The sequence below is a fragment of the Myxine glutinosa genome, chromosome 8 (genome assembly GCF_964187855.1).
Source record: "Myxine glutinosa chromosome 8, kmMyxGlut1.1, whole genome shotgun sequence".
Classification (NCBI taxonomy): Eukaryota; Metazoa; Chordata; class Myxini; order Myxiniformes; family Myxinidae; genus Myxine; species Myxine glutinosa.
Genome location: NC_136268.1, coordinates 120,312,920 through 120,328,327, shown reverse-complemented (window position 1 = coordinate 120,328,327; position 15,408 = coordinate 120,312,920).

Below are 15,408 nucleotides of genomic sequence, written 5' to 3'. Positions count from 1 at the left end.
TGCAGCTCTAGAAGAGTTTGTTTGTCAGTTGTACGAGCCAGGGACATCCATCACCAATGTTGGCGACCTCCGCTGGAGATTGTTCACAAAGAAACAATTAGAAGCTCAAAAGTTGCCGCCTACTCGAGGAGCTTTGGAAGAAGCTATCGCGCGTGCCCACTACCAAGCAATGGTGTGGAACCAAGATTACGTGCCTGACCTACAGCTCCTACCTGCTACAGACTTTGGATGGAAAGTGGAAGGTGATCATCTGGTGGTCATCTCAACAAAGCAACTTCCTGCCCATATGCCATCACTCACCTCGGTCAGTGTGGATGTACGACAACAAAATGCAGCTCTCACTGCTCTTGCAGATCACAGAATATGAACTGCACAGAGATGTGTGTGTGTGTGGTGCAGATGATGACAACTGTACTCACAATGACGACGGATATGCTTTTGGGATTGATGAAGAAGAAGAAGAAGAAGAAGAAGATTATGAAGATCCTTTGTTGTGAACAATATAAGAAGCTTATCTAAAAGCAAAAACATGTTTCCAGTTTACTCAGTGCAATTTTTTTTACAATGTGTGTCAACAATAACCATTAGATGCACATAGAAACACAATCATGGTAATGCAGAATTGTGGCCAAAATATGCTCTTTGAACTTTGACCTTAGTTCAAGGTCACAAGAGTCACAAGAATATTGACATCAGTCAGCTAATAGGACCCAGGATACATTTGTGATTAATTACTAACAATTAACATTTTCTGGAGACAGGATGTACGAGCCATTATTTGTATAACCGGGATATATGTTTAATAGGGCATGCTAATTATGCATATTTTTGTCTCTAATTAGCTCATTTGCATATTGCAAAAAAACGAAAGGTCAAATGACGAAACAAATGTCATAACCAATGTTCCTTGTGAAATTTACCACATTTTGGTACCCAAGTTGATATACTTTGGATGAAGTATGGTCACTGTAATGACGTTTGAACTTTGACCTTGAGTCAAGGTCACCAAAGGTCAACAGAAAAAAATGGCGACATCATTTTTGCGATTAGTAGGACCCAGTAGAATACAGTTATAGTGGTTGCCCAAAATTAACATGAACTGCACACAAACCTGAAATTGAGTATACTAGGGCGTGCCCGTACTATATATATATCTAAAATTATATCCCCCCCCTCTATTTACATGAAATGGTTTGGTCCATTCGCAAAGCCAAAGCGAACGGCTTGCGAGTACGGTAGAACCCCCCCCCCCCCCCCTCTATTTACATGAAATGGTTTGGTCCATTCGCAAAGCCAAAGCGAACGGCTTGCGAGTACGGTGACCATACCTTGGGAACCACTTGTCCGATTAATTTCAAACCTTGAAAAGGCACATCCTTGGGTCCCCAGCAATATACCTGGCAAGTTTCAAGTATATTGGACCCGTGGTTGTCGAGAAACAGCGGTCACAGACAAACACACACACATACACACAGAGATTACTGGAATTATAGATAGATAGGCCCCCAAACTCCCCCCCCCCCCCCCCCCCCACGATTTGGTGGAGGCCATTGCTCCCACGAAAACGTCATGATAAGCTATATCGTTGACTCGCAGGAAGAACTTTAGTGAACTCTTCATTACGTTTGGACTGCTGAGACCCCTCAGACCTTTGATGACCCTTTAAATCCCCCAAGACCCTTAAGACCACCAAGGCCGCCGAAGAACCAAAAAAACTCCGAAGACCCCGAAGACCCAAAAGACCCAGAAGACCCAAAAGACCCCAAACCAAAGCTTTCAGAATTATTGGAATCTCCCGCGATGAAGCTATCTCTGAGGGCCTTTCACTCACTCACCGCAGGCAGGTAGGTGGTCTTTCTGTCTTCTACCGACTCCTCTCCGGCCTCGCACCCCCAGCTCTCTCTGTGCTCTGTCCCCCAAATATTCCGACAGGTCGCACAAGATCTGCCAGCAACCCTCTGATGGTTAAACTGCCGAAATCTCGGCTCTCTGCTCACCTTCACTCTTTCATTCCTCTTTTCTCCCGCCTCTGGAACAAACTCCCTCACTCCCTTCAATCCCACTCCTCCCTCCACGTCTTTAAAACAGCTGTTCACCACCATCTCTTATCTTCCCCCATCCAAAACCTTGATCTTTTCTACCCCCGCTAATGCATCCCAGATCCACCTTGTTTGAAATTCCAACTTCTTTCCTGGAAGTCCTGGCAGTGTCCATATGTTTTATACCTCTCCCACCGCCCCCTTCCCTTGCCCCCCCCCCCAAAGCCCTCGTCCTCTCTCAGATCTCTCGATGTCTCCATGTCTCTCGGTCCCTGCTCTCAAATGTTGTGTTTGTGTCCTTCCCCCTCTCTCCCCATCTTGTCTACCGCTCCCGATGTTATATGTTTTATGTGTCGGTTTGTCTTTCTGTGTGATTAATGTTCGCTCTTTCACGAGCCTCGATCTTGTATCCAAAAAAAAAAAAAGAAAAAAAAAGACAAAACACCCTGAAGATTCAAAAGACCCCAAAGTCCCAAAAAGACCCTGAAGACCCAAATGGGCCTGAAGACCCAAAATACCCTGAATACCCCAAAGACCCAAAATACCTTGAAGACCCAAACACCCCAAAGACCTAAAACACCCCGAAGACCCAAAGGACCCTGAAGACCCAAAAACACCCAGAATACCCAAAAGACCCAGACAACCCAAAAGGCCCCAAAGACCCAAAAGACCCCGAAGACCCAAAACACCATGAAGACCCAAAACACCCTGAAGACCCCAAATACCCTTACAGACCCATTAGACCCAAAATACCCTTAAATACCCTGAATAACCAAAATACCCCAAAGACCCTTAAAGACCCAGAGGAACCAAAAGACCCTTAAGACCCTGAAGACACCAAAAGACCCAAAACTCCCCAAAGACCCAAAATACCCTTAAAGGCCCAGAGGATCCAAAGGACCCTGAAGACCCAAATGCCCCCTGAAGACCCAAAACACCATGAAAATCAAAAAATACCCTGAAGATCCAAAAGACACCGAAATGGTCAAAGATGCCTATCCCTCTGAAACGACGTGTGGTGAGGCATGCAGAGCGCGCCGAGTCACACGTCTATATAATATTATCCGTCGGTGAGTCTGTCTGCCCGCGGGTGTGGCATCCCTCGTTGAGGGAGTAGCTCCACCCATTCTGGAAGGGGCTTCAAAAATAAATAGCCACCATTTTCTTTCCTTGCATAGCTTTGAGGCCTCTTTTGTTAGGCCCGCAGTGTCTTGCTCTCTCTCATAGTTTTATTTCGACTTTAATTCACCATCTGATTTCAGTTTTTCACAGTCGCTAAGACGGTTTTAGACTCGGTTGCAAAAAACGGGAAGAAAATTCGATAAAAGTTACCGCTAAGAGAACAAAATGCAACTGCAACATAAAGGCCATTCATTGAGTCTCCCTCACGGCTTTATCTCGACTCTAATTCACCATCAAAGTCGCTGGGATGGTTCCAGTCTCAGTTTCAGCTAAAGCTGAGAAAATCAATGGAATGTATTCCAACAGCTGTTTTGAATGTGTCGACTGATCGGACGAGATGTGGGCACGGGGAAGGAGAGAGGGGAAGGAGAGGAGAGAATGTTCCCAGGACTTCGTTATTTATATGATTACTTCATAAAATTACAGAGACTGAATACTGAAGTTCGGGATCGAACCGTAGTCCAATAATATATTTACATATTCCTGGGGTGTATATGCAAAGCTTGTTTAAAGCGAGTGAACTCTTTCCCAACCATGAAATTAAACAATACAGGAGTTCAAAAATGTAAATAATAATGTAAACTAACTATACAACAACAACAACATGCATTTTAAAGGCCATTTTCCCTACTAGAGCGGGGGTTAGCCTTGCGGTCCCCATGACAATCTTCTCCATTTTGCCCTATTTTCTGCATCTCTCCTTGTTAACCCCCTTGCCCGCATTTCTTCTTCCACCATCTTTAGCCAAGTCTTTCTCGGTCTTCCCAGTCCTCAACTTCCTTCTACATTCATTTCCATCACTCTTCTCAACCAGTCACTTTCATCCTTCCTCAACACATGACCAAACCATCTCAACCTGTTCCTCTTCACAGCATCAATCACAGGCTCTATTCCCATCATCTTTCGCAATTCATAATTTGTCTTCCTCTCTCTCAACGATACTCCGCACATCCATCGAACCATTCGCATTTCCACCCTTTCCAACCTTCGTTGCTGCTCTACGTTCATTACCCATGTCTCGCTCCCATAAATCATAACACTTCTCACACATGCAGCATACACCTTTCCCTTCAGCTTCAACGACACTCCCCTCATCATCAGCACGCCACTCAGTTCCCGAAACTTCTTCCATGCACATCTCACTCTCGCAACCGTTGCCGAGCCTGATCCACCTTTTCCATTCAGCATGTCTCCGAGGTAGCAAAATGTTTTCACACCTTCCAGCTTCACGCCGTCTCCAAGATCCAACTCAACATTTCCTCCATCTGCAGCTCCCTCTGTGCACACCTTACATTTGAATGTAGCTGCCACACTGGTTAATGACCCTCTCAGACCACTACATTTTCGATGAACCCACTCAGCGCACATTGTACATTGAATGGAGTTCACTCTGACACCCTTCCTACACACAGCACAGGGCCACTTCCCAGTTCTTTCCACCTCACCACATGCTTTACCACTTGCCATCACCTTCGTCTTTCCGATATTCACCTTCAGACCTTTTGTCTCCATACATTCCTTCCACTTGTTCATCTTTTCCTTCAGTCCATCCATACTTTCTGCAATCAACACCAGATCATCTGCATACAACAACTCCCATGGTAAACCCTCCTTTACGTTCTGAGCCAGCACCTCCATCACAGCTACAAATAGTAGTGGACTTAGTACCGACCCCTGATGCACTCCCACCTTCACCTCAAACTCACCACTGTTCCCATCCTTCGTCCTTACAGCTGTGCGCGCTCTTTTGTACATTGCCATCACTACTCTGATCAACCATTCCTCCACTCCTAACTTCCTCAATGCCCATGTCAATACTTTGCGTGGAACCCTATCGAATGCTTTCTCCAGATCAACAAACCCAAGAAACAACTTCTTCCTCTTCTCCATGTACTTCTCCTGCAACTGCCTCACAATGAAAAGCGCGTCTGTCGTTCCTCTTCCCTGGCATAAATCCAAACTGCATTTCGTCGATCTTCACTTTCTTCCTTATCCTCCTCTCCAACACCCTTTCCAATACCTTCATTCCATGCTCTAATAACTTTATCGCTCGGTATGAGCCACACTCCCGAGGGTCACCTTTCCCCTTGCATAGAGGGACGAGGGTACTCAGTTCCCAATACACTGGAATGCAGCCTTCTTTCACCACCAGATTACAGATCTCTGTCATTCTCTTCACACCCCAACTTCCTGCTGCCTTCAACATATCTCCCACAACTCCCGTCGGCCCTCCCGCTTTTCTACCCTTCATTGCTTTTATCGCTTCCTCAACTTCCTTCTCAGTTATCTTCTCTGCCGGTCCTAAAACTGGGTTACTCTCGATGTTGCCATCCCATTCATTCTCTGTATTCAACAGCATTTCCATATATCTTTTCCATCTTCCTTTAATTCCATCTGGGTCGACAACGATTTGTCCCACTTCATCCTTCAAGCATCTCACCCCCATCACATCACACCTCTCTTTCGCTATCTGCTTTGCAATCCTGAATACTGCTTTCTGACCCTCTTCCGAATCCAAGCGTTCTCCGAACATTTTCCTACATGCCTCCTGCGCCTTTGCTGCCTCTTTCTTTGCAGCCTTCCTGGCTGCCTTATAACTTTCATGCTCTGCTGTTTCTGCTCCCGTACCCTTCGCCTTCTGCCACTCCTTGAACTTCTTCCTCTTCTCGTCAATCCTCTTTCCAACTTCGTCATCCCACCACCATGTCGTTGTAATTGTAATTGTCATGGTTCTCTTTTTGAGGCAATGTTTTTATGGCCGGATGCCCTTCCTGACGCCAACCCTCTAAGTCGTCTCTTACGACACACAGGGATACGGTGTACCTATTCTAATCCAGGGTACACACTGGGAAACGTTTAAAACATGGAAATTCTGGGCGGGGGGTGGGGAGGAGGGCGGCGTCAGCATCACGGCTGCGGTTTAAACATATTTAAATAATATTTAAACAAAACCATGAAAAACAATCTGGGAAAAGTCTCTAAGTGAGAACGTGGATTTGAGAAAGCAGGAGCAGAGGTGGAAGAGGTGGAATGTAAACTATCTATGGAATACAATATTTATTGATAACGTTTGGTTTTAATCTATTTTTACTTTGAAAAGCAAAAAGTTTTCCATACTTTCAAATTTAAAAATTTAGAAAAGTCAAGCCTCCATCGGCCTATGATTTTTTTTATTTTTTTTTATATATACAGAATCGAGGCTCGTGAAAGAGCTAATATTTATCAAACAAACAAATCAAACAAACAAGCAAACAATGTATACAAAAAGGGGAGCGGCAGACAAGATGGGGAGAGAAGGGGAGGAAGCACACAAACACAACATTTGAGAGCAGGGACATCGGGAGATGTGTGGGAGGGAGAGGGCTTGGGGGGAGGCGGCGTGGGAAGGGGAGGGGAGGTGGGAGAAGTATAAACACAAGGACACCAAGGACTTCCTGGAAAGCAGTTGGTATTTCAAAAAAGTGGCTTTGGGGTGAAATTAGCGGGGTAGAAAAGATCAAGGTTTTGGATTGGGGAAGATAAGAGATGGTGGTGAACAGCTGTTTTAAAGACCTGGAGGGAGGAGTGGGATTGAAGACAGTGAGGGAGTTTGTTCCAGAGGTGGGAGAAAAGAGGAATGAAGGAGTGAAGGTGAGCAGAGAGTCTTGATTTTGGCAGTTTAACCATAAGAGGGTTGCAGGCAGATCTTGTGCGACCTGTAGGAATATTTGGGGGACAGAGCCCAAAGAGAGCTGGGGGAGCAAAACCGGAGAGGAGTCGGTAGAAGATGGAAAGACCACCAACCTGCCTGTGGTGAGTAAGTGGGCCCTCGGAGTTAGCGTCATCGCGGGAGATTCCAATGATTCTGAACGCTTTGGTTTCAACAGCGTGAAGACGAGCAAGGTGTGAGGCAGGAGCACCAGCCCAGAGGGGAGAGCAGTACTCCATTTAGCTGCGGATGAAAGCCTTGTATGTGGTGAGGAGCTCAGGTGTGCCAAGGAAGGACTTCGCACAATGGAGGATGCCCAGTTGGCGACTGGCTTTGGAGGCCAGCTTGGAAATGTGGTTTTCCCAGGAAAGATCATGGCAGATAGTGAGATCCAAAAGCTTGAGTGACAGAACTTCTTGGAGAGGATTATTCAGAAGGTAGATCGGAGGGTTGTCCAGTCGGTCTTTTTGGAGAGACATCGTAAGAGTGTGAGATTTGTCAGCATTGAAAGACATGTTCCACTTGTTTGCCCAGTGTGTGATTTTGTCCAGGTCTGCAGAGAGTGAGGAGGCTGCAGACTGCCGATCTGAGGGATGAGGAATGGAGCGTCAGAGAGTGGAGTCATCAGCAAAGAGATAGAGAGGATTTTCAAGAGAGTCAGAGAGATCATTGATGAAGACCAGAAAAAGCACAGGGCCCAGAATACTGCCTTGGGGAACTCCAGCCTGAACAGGAAGAGGAGATGAGAGAAACCAATTCAGTGCCACACGCTGACTATGACTAGAGAGGAAGTCCGCCAGCCATGCATCGAGATTTCCATGGACACCAAAGGAGGAGAGTTTGGTGAGCAGAGCGGGGTGCCAGACCATATTGAAGGCACGTGATATGTCGAGGGAGACAGCTCTAATTTCCTGTTTGGCATTGAGGACCTCCATCCATTGTTGAGACAGCAGAAGCAGCATGTCCAGAGTAGAGTGACCTGGTCTGAAACCAAATTGATGATCAGAGATAAAGCCATTGGAGAAGAGGAAAGATTTCATATTCGAAGCAATGATGGATTCCATGACTTTGCTGATAATTGGGAGAAGGCTGATTGGTCTGTAGTTGCTAAGATCTGTTTTTGCACCTTTTTTGTGTAAAGCGGTGATGTTGGCTGATTTCCAAGCAGATGGCAGTTGACCTTGAGCAAAAGAGAGGGCGAAGAGAACAGAGAGAGGGAGTGAAAAAGCGGAAGAACAGGATTTTAGGACCCGTGGGCTGATGCCGTCAGGTCCAGTTGCAGAATCAGAGTCGAGGGTTGACAGAAACTTTTCCACCTTGTCAGGAGGAAAGGACACGGAGTCCAGGCGCAGCTGGATACGACTGGGTATGGTGGGTACAGAGAGGGATGGGTTTGGGACACAAGATTTAGAGGCAAACACAGAGTTGAGGCATTCAGCTTTTTCACGTTCGGAGTCAGCTGTGTCGCCATTTGAGGTAAGGGGGGAAAAACACCAGAAACAGATTTGACCAGATGCCACCAGGATTTGGAAGAGGGAGACAGATCAGAGAGTTCGGTCTTGAGAACGGAGAAATATTGTTTCCTGGCTCTCCTGAGGGTGGACGCACACTTGTTTCGGGCTTTGTGAAAGGAAATGAGATTTCCTTCCGTTGGATTTGCTTTCCAGGAGACGAAGGCAACTTGTTTCTGGGCAACAGCCTCACCACAAGATTCTGTGTACCATGGACGGGAGGAAGGGTATGACAACTACCCTTCCTACATTGTGAGGCACAATGAGGTGTTATTTGAGGAGGGGGATGTGGAAGGGTCCACATACAAGGCTTTCATCCGCAGCTCAATGGAATACTGTTCTCCCCTATGGGCCGGTGCTCCTGCCTCACACCTAGCTCGGCTTCACGCTGTTGAAACCAAAGCTTTCAGAATTATTGGAATCTCCCGCGATGAAGCTATCTCTGAGGGCCTTTCACTCACTCACCGCAGGCAGGTAGGTGGTCTTTCTGTCTTCTACCGACTCCTCTCCGGCCTTGCACCCCCAGCTCTCTCTGTGCTCTGTCCCCCAAATATTCCTACAGGTCGCACAAGATCTGCCAGCAACCCTCTGATGGTTAAACTGCCGAAATCTCGGCTCTCCGCTCACCTTCACTCTTTCATTCCTCTTTTCTCCCGCCTCTGGAACAAACTCCCTCACTCCCTTCAATCCCACTCCTCCCTCCAGGTCTTTAAAACAGCTGTTCACCACCATCTCTTATCTTCCCCCATCCAAAACCTTGATCTTTTCTACCCCCGCTAATTCACCCCAGATCCACCTTGTTTGAAATTCCAACTTCTTTCCTGGAAGTCCTGGCAGTGTCCATATGTTTTATACCTCTCCCACTGCCCCCTTCCCCCCCCCCCCCCCCCCAAAGCCCTCGCCCTCTCTCAGATCTCTCGATGTCTCCATGTCTCTCGGTCCCTGCTCTCAAATGTTGTGTTTGTGTCCTTCCCCCTCTCTCCCCATCTTGTCTACCGCTCCCTATGTTATATGTTTTATGTGTCGGTTTGTCTTTCTGTGTAATTAATGTTCGCTCTTTCACGAGCCTCGATCTTGTATACAAAAAAAAAACAAACAAACAAACAAAAAAAAAACTGAAGACCACATTGGATCAATCTGTGCATGAGAGAGAGAGCAATTTACTTTGGAAGAATTCCCAGGATGATTTGATCTCAGAGGTGGTAGAGATGGAAGACCAGTCCTGATGATTGATGGATGCTTGAAGACCGTGCCAGTTGGCCTGAGTGAAATGCCAGACTCGTCGACGCTGAGCAGGCTCCCTGATAATGGTAAGAGAGATGTCCACTTTAACAAGGACATGATCAGATGAGCTGATTGGAGCAGAAGAAGAGCAGCAGACATTTTCAGGGAAGTTAGTCATAACCAAGTCCAGAAGAGAAGATGCTCCGTTGACTGAGATCCGGGTCGGGAAATTGACAGATTGTGTCTGTCCCAGTGAGTCGCAGAAGTCTTTTGCTGAGGAGCCATGGCTGGTGGGAGGGGTACCCACACCCAGCCAACTGGCATGGTGACAATTGAAATCACCACATATGAGGAAGAGAGAGTTGGGATGAGTAGATAGAAGTTGGTCCATATTATCAGACAGCGAGATGTAGATGGAGTCATCACTGTTTGGTGGACGGTACAACACACATATGAACAAGAGGTGGGAGCGAAGGGGAAGCCGTAGCCAGAGGTATTCCTGGGGGTGAGGTGGAGAGAGTGCAGTTCAGGGCGAGTGAGGAAGAGAGTTTTTGATAAAGATAGCAACCCCACCTCCAGGACGAGGCTCAGGTCTATCATACCGGAGGAGGGAGTAACCCGGGAGAGATACTAAGAAATCGGAGACATCATGAAGGAGGAAAGTTTCTGTTAAGCAGATCACGTCTGGTTGGTCAGAAGCAACCTGTATGGAGAGATCAGTTAAGTTTGAATGAAGGCCCCGGATGTTTGAGGTCCATACCGTTAATGAAGAGGAAGGGGGAGCATCGGATACAGAACAGGGGGGAGGTGGGGTAGGGTAAGATGTGGAGGAGGTGGAAGAGGTAGGGAGAGCTGTTGAAGGTGTGTCAGAGATTTCAGAATAGCTCGGAGAAAGGGAAGTATGGGGCGGACAAAAGGTTTGATGGTGATTGGGTGAGGCACAATGAGGTGTTATTTGAGGAGGGGGAAGAGCGATTCAGAAGGTTGGGGGAGATGGAGGTGAGAGTTTGAAGGGGGAAGAAGCGGGGAGGACGCTTTGAGGAGGAGGGGTGAGAGGGGGGAAATGGAGAAGAAATGAGGGTGGGGAGATTTGAAGGGGGGGGTGAGGGGGGAGTTTATGAGGGGAGGGGTTAGCAGGGAGTTTAGGAGGGAAGGGACAAGGGGAGGGATTTGAAAGGGATGGGATATGGGGGAGATTTGGAGGGGAGGGGTGAGGAGGGAGTCTAGGAGGGGAGGGGCGAGGGAGAGTCTCGGAGGGGAGGGGTGTGGGGGGAGTTTAGGAGGGAAGGGGCAAGGGGGGAGATTTGAAAGGATTGGGTGATGGGGAGGATTTGGAGGGGTGGGGCAAGGGGGAAGATTTGAAAGGGATGGGTGATGGGGAAGATTTGGAGGGGAGGGGTGACGGGGAAGATTTGGAGGGGAGGGGTGACGGGGAAGATTTGGAGGGGAGGGGTGAGATTGGATTTTAGAAAGTGTATGATTAATGGGAAACGAATATTTATTGCAAAATGAGTTACTTGTGACCTTCGAGTCAAAAATACGTTTAAGGACGCTGGAGGGAGGATGGAGTGCAGGAGAGTTTAGGGAATGTAGAAAAGAGACACTGTAAGAGATGGAATTTTTTTGGGGGATGAATAGATTTGGTGAGCAAGTCGAAAGCAACCTTTTAAAGAAGAAGAAAAAATAGGTGTTGTAATATATGACAGAATACAGAACTTGAGTGGAAGGTTTAAATATTTTAAAGTTTAACAGTGAAAACTATCTGGGGAAATGGGGGAGAAACACGTGGTCGAAGAACGAACGAACAAATAAGAATGAATAAACGAATAAGATCAACGAATAAGAACAGAGAAGGAAATGTTTTTTTGGTTCTTTTGTTTTTTTTTGAGTTGAGATTTTAAACAAGGAAGTAGGCTATGGGGTGAAAAGACTGGGAAAAACAGAGAACGAAAGTTATTGGAGAACAAACGATGGACCGCTGAGAGAAAAACAAAGCCTCAAGGTTGGACACTGTGCAAGGCCTCAAAAGACACGACATGAATTAACACGATTTTCTATGCAGGTATGAAAGATTTACACCGAGAATCTTCCTCCGGACACACTATACGTACACACACCATAAAATAAATGCAGTTATCACGAAAATACAAATGGGAACAATTACTTAACTTCGATTTCGATGGAGAGCGTGGACAGCTGCGAATAAACGAAACCTCGCCGGCAAGACCGGAGGCGGAGGTCCCTTTTAAGGTACATTTTGATGGTTTAAGTTTAAGTTTGATGGTTTAAGTTTGATGGATTTTAAGGTTTTAATGATGTGCATTTTAAGACTGAATCAACATGTCTTCAATCATAAATTACTTTTTGAAGAAACAAAGGTACATTTTGATTACAACTGAAGCTAAGGAGACCAGGTAATGGCTGTTTAGTTCGGTTCAATTATACACCACCGAAAGAAGATGCATTTTCATCATGTAGGCTATAGGAAATAAAATCGTGAAATTTTAAATAAATACAAATTTGTTTTTGCACGAGTTTTCAAGGCTGAATCGTGTTCACATCCAGGATTAATAAACAAACTCCATTTCATGTGTGCATGCACATGCAATTCACAGATGTGAAATAAATAAATAAACACAGACAGGAAATTGGCAGAGATATATTTTGTTCTTATTTTATAAGCTATGTTCACAGACACTTTAAAGAAGTTTATTTGAAATCTTTAATTTAAAAAATGTAATTTTGTATAAATAAATAAATAAATTAAAAAACCACCTTTAGAGGCCATTTTTCCCCGCAAAGCGGGGGTTGAGCCTTTTTCGGGAACTGTGGTTGTTGTTGTTTTTCGGTCCCCTATTTGAAGCAATGTTTTACGGCCAGATGCCCTTCCTGACGCCAACCCTTTTTGCCACCTTTAACGACAAACAGGGAATTACCAGTGAACTGGTACTCAATCAGCCGACCTCGGAAGGATGACAGGCTGAGTCAACCCCCCTGGCGTTAATTCAGCGATCGACTGGGATTCGAACCCAGGATCCTTGGATCCTAAGCCGGCACCCTATCCGCTAGCCCAACACCAGGGATGGTAATTTTTTTGCTGTAATTTTGTATGCTGTAATGAAAAGAGTAACTTTGGTTTTCTCTGGACAGGAAGGTGTAAGGTATTGTTCTTATACACCGCCCATAAGACTTTTTCCCAGGGACTTTTCCATTTGAGCTGTATTCTTTATATAGTCGGAATGTTTCATTCTTTCGACATGATCACAATAAAATGTTACAATTCGGTACTCAGCACATGGGGAGAGGGGCGGAGCTTTGTTCTCCAAAGGCTGGTGCCAAACCTGCAGATGAGGTCAAGGTGGTCATGTTGTTACAGATTGAATCTGGTCCGGTAATTACGATTATAATCGCTGCGGAAGTGGCCGCTGCCATTTGTTGTGGTCACGTGTTGTGCACGTTGTTTTGTCAGGTTCTTGGTGCGAGTTGTCCTCGACATCAGAATATGCTCCATATGCGTCGCGTGCATCCGAGCTGTCTTTAGCTCAAAGTTGCGTAATGTGGGGCATGTGGGCGGACCACCAATGAACATCGTGATCCTCTCCCACTACCCTGTATGTGACCCACTCCCCTGTGTGTGACCCACTCCCCTGTGTGTGACCCACTCCCCTGTGTGTGATCCACTCCCCTGTGTGTGACCCACTCCCCTGTGTGTGATCCACTCCCCTGTGTGTGATCCACTCCCCTGTGTGTGACCCACTCCCCTGTGTGTGACCCACTCCCCTGTGTGTCACCCACTCCCCTGTGTGTGACCCACTCCCCTGTGTGTGACCCACTCCCCTATGTGTGACCCACTCCCCTGTGTGTGACCCACTCCCCTGTGTGTGACCCACTCCCCTGTGTGTCACCCACTCCCCTATGTGTGACCCACTCCCCTGTGTGTGACCCACTCCCCTGTGTGTGACCCACTCCCCTGTGTGTGACCCACTCCCCTGTGTGTGACCCACTCCCCTGTGTGTGACCCACTCCCCTGTGTGTGACCCACTGCCCTGTGTGTGACCCACTCTCCTGTGTGTGATCCACTCCCCTGTGTGTGACCCACTCTCCTGTGTGTGATCCACTCCCCTGTGTGTGACCCACTCTCCTGTGTGTGATCCACTCCCCTGTGTGTGATCCACTCCTTGGTGTGTGATCCACTCCCCTGTGTGTGATACATTCCCCGGTGCAGTGTGCATGATATGGGAGGGATGGGTCATGGAGGGATAGGATTTGAGCTCTTGAAGTCACATTTTACATTAGGTGTAATTACGCATTTCAAACTTTATTTCCCATGTGCATGCACATGCATTCTCATGTTATCAGGAGTAAATATATTGTGTGGATTACATCCATGTAACCATTATGTAAAACTGAATGTGCAGGTGTAGCATCTAAATGAAGATGTCCAAATGTCACACACGTCCATGCCCGTAGGATTCCCACGGGTGCCCGCACTCGTCTACTATATAAGAGAGCAGTTTGTCTGTCTGTCTCTGTCTGTGTGTGTTGCCATTTTTCCCAGAGATGGCTGAACGGATCTTCGTTAAACTTTCAGAGGTTCATCAGTGACTGCTTGTGAGTGTTTTAGGCAAAAAAAAAACATTTTTTTGAAAAAACAAAGTTCTTTCCTTCAGATTTTTAAAAAAACACGCCCGACGGTGCCTAAGCCTTTTTGATTAATGACAGTTATATACAAGTAGACATTTGCATAAATAAATACAAAACAATTACCACACATTTGAACACAAATAATCAAACAATTTTGGAAGTGGTCGAAGTTGGTGGTAAGGCTTCTTCTTATTTCTGAACGTCATCAAACTTAACTCAGAAACGTGATCAATGGCACATTCACAAGCATATGTTCACAAAAAAGGTAAAATGATGATTTGATATTTGTGATGGATTCTGATTTGGATGCAATTGCTTTACCATTACATTTGCCCTCATTTCAAAAATATGTTAATGTTTCCTTTTCACTTGAGCAACGCCGGGTACTCCAGCTATAAATGCTTACATACTTTGCTCGGGGTACAAATACAAATACAGCTCTGTCTGGGGGGTAACATAGGCTGTGTGGCCGCGGCCTCATTCAGGGTGTGGGGGACCGGGAGAGGGGCGTAAATTCTCGATGTAAAGGTGTACCGTGTAGCACCACCTGGTGATGGTGGCAGAGGGTATTACAATTTCCTTTTTTTATCTGGGCCACACTGAGGTTAAAGCACTCTTTGCACGGATAAATTTTTTCTCCTTCCCTGTTCCCCCTCCCACAAAACGAATGGGGCTGTCAAAGCCACCTCCCTACCCCCCCCCCCCCCAAATATGTACATGTAGTATATCTTTCCCCTCCCTCTCTACTCACCTCTCCTTCCCCTCCCCCCACTCCCTTCCTCACCCCTCCCACAAAACGAATGGGGCTGTCAAAGCCACCCCCTACGCCCCCCAAAATATGTACATGTAGTATATCTTTCCCCTCCCTCTCTACTCACCTCTCCTTCCCCTCCCCCCACTCCCTTCCTCACCTCTCCCTCTCCTGCCCCCCCCCCCCCTCGGCAATGCTGGGTACTCCTGATAGATAGTACCTTATAAACCTATGAAGTTTTGACCCTTTAGACTGCTGAGACCCCTTTGACATTTTAGACCCTTTAGAGGCCATTGGATATTTACATCCTTTAGACCCCTTAGACCTCTATATACCTTTAGATCCCCAAAACCCCTTAGATTCTGTTAT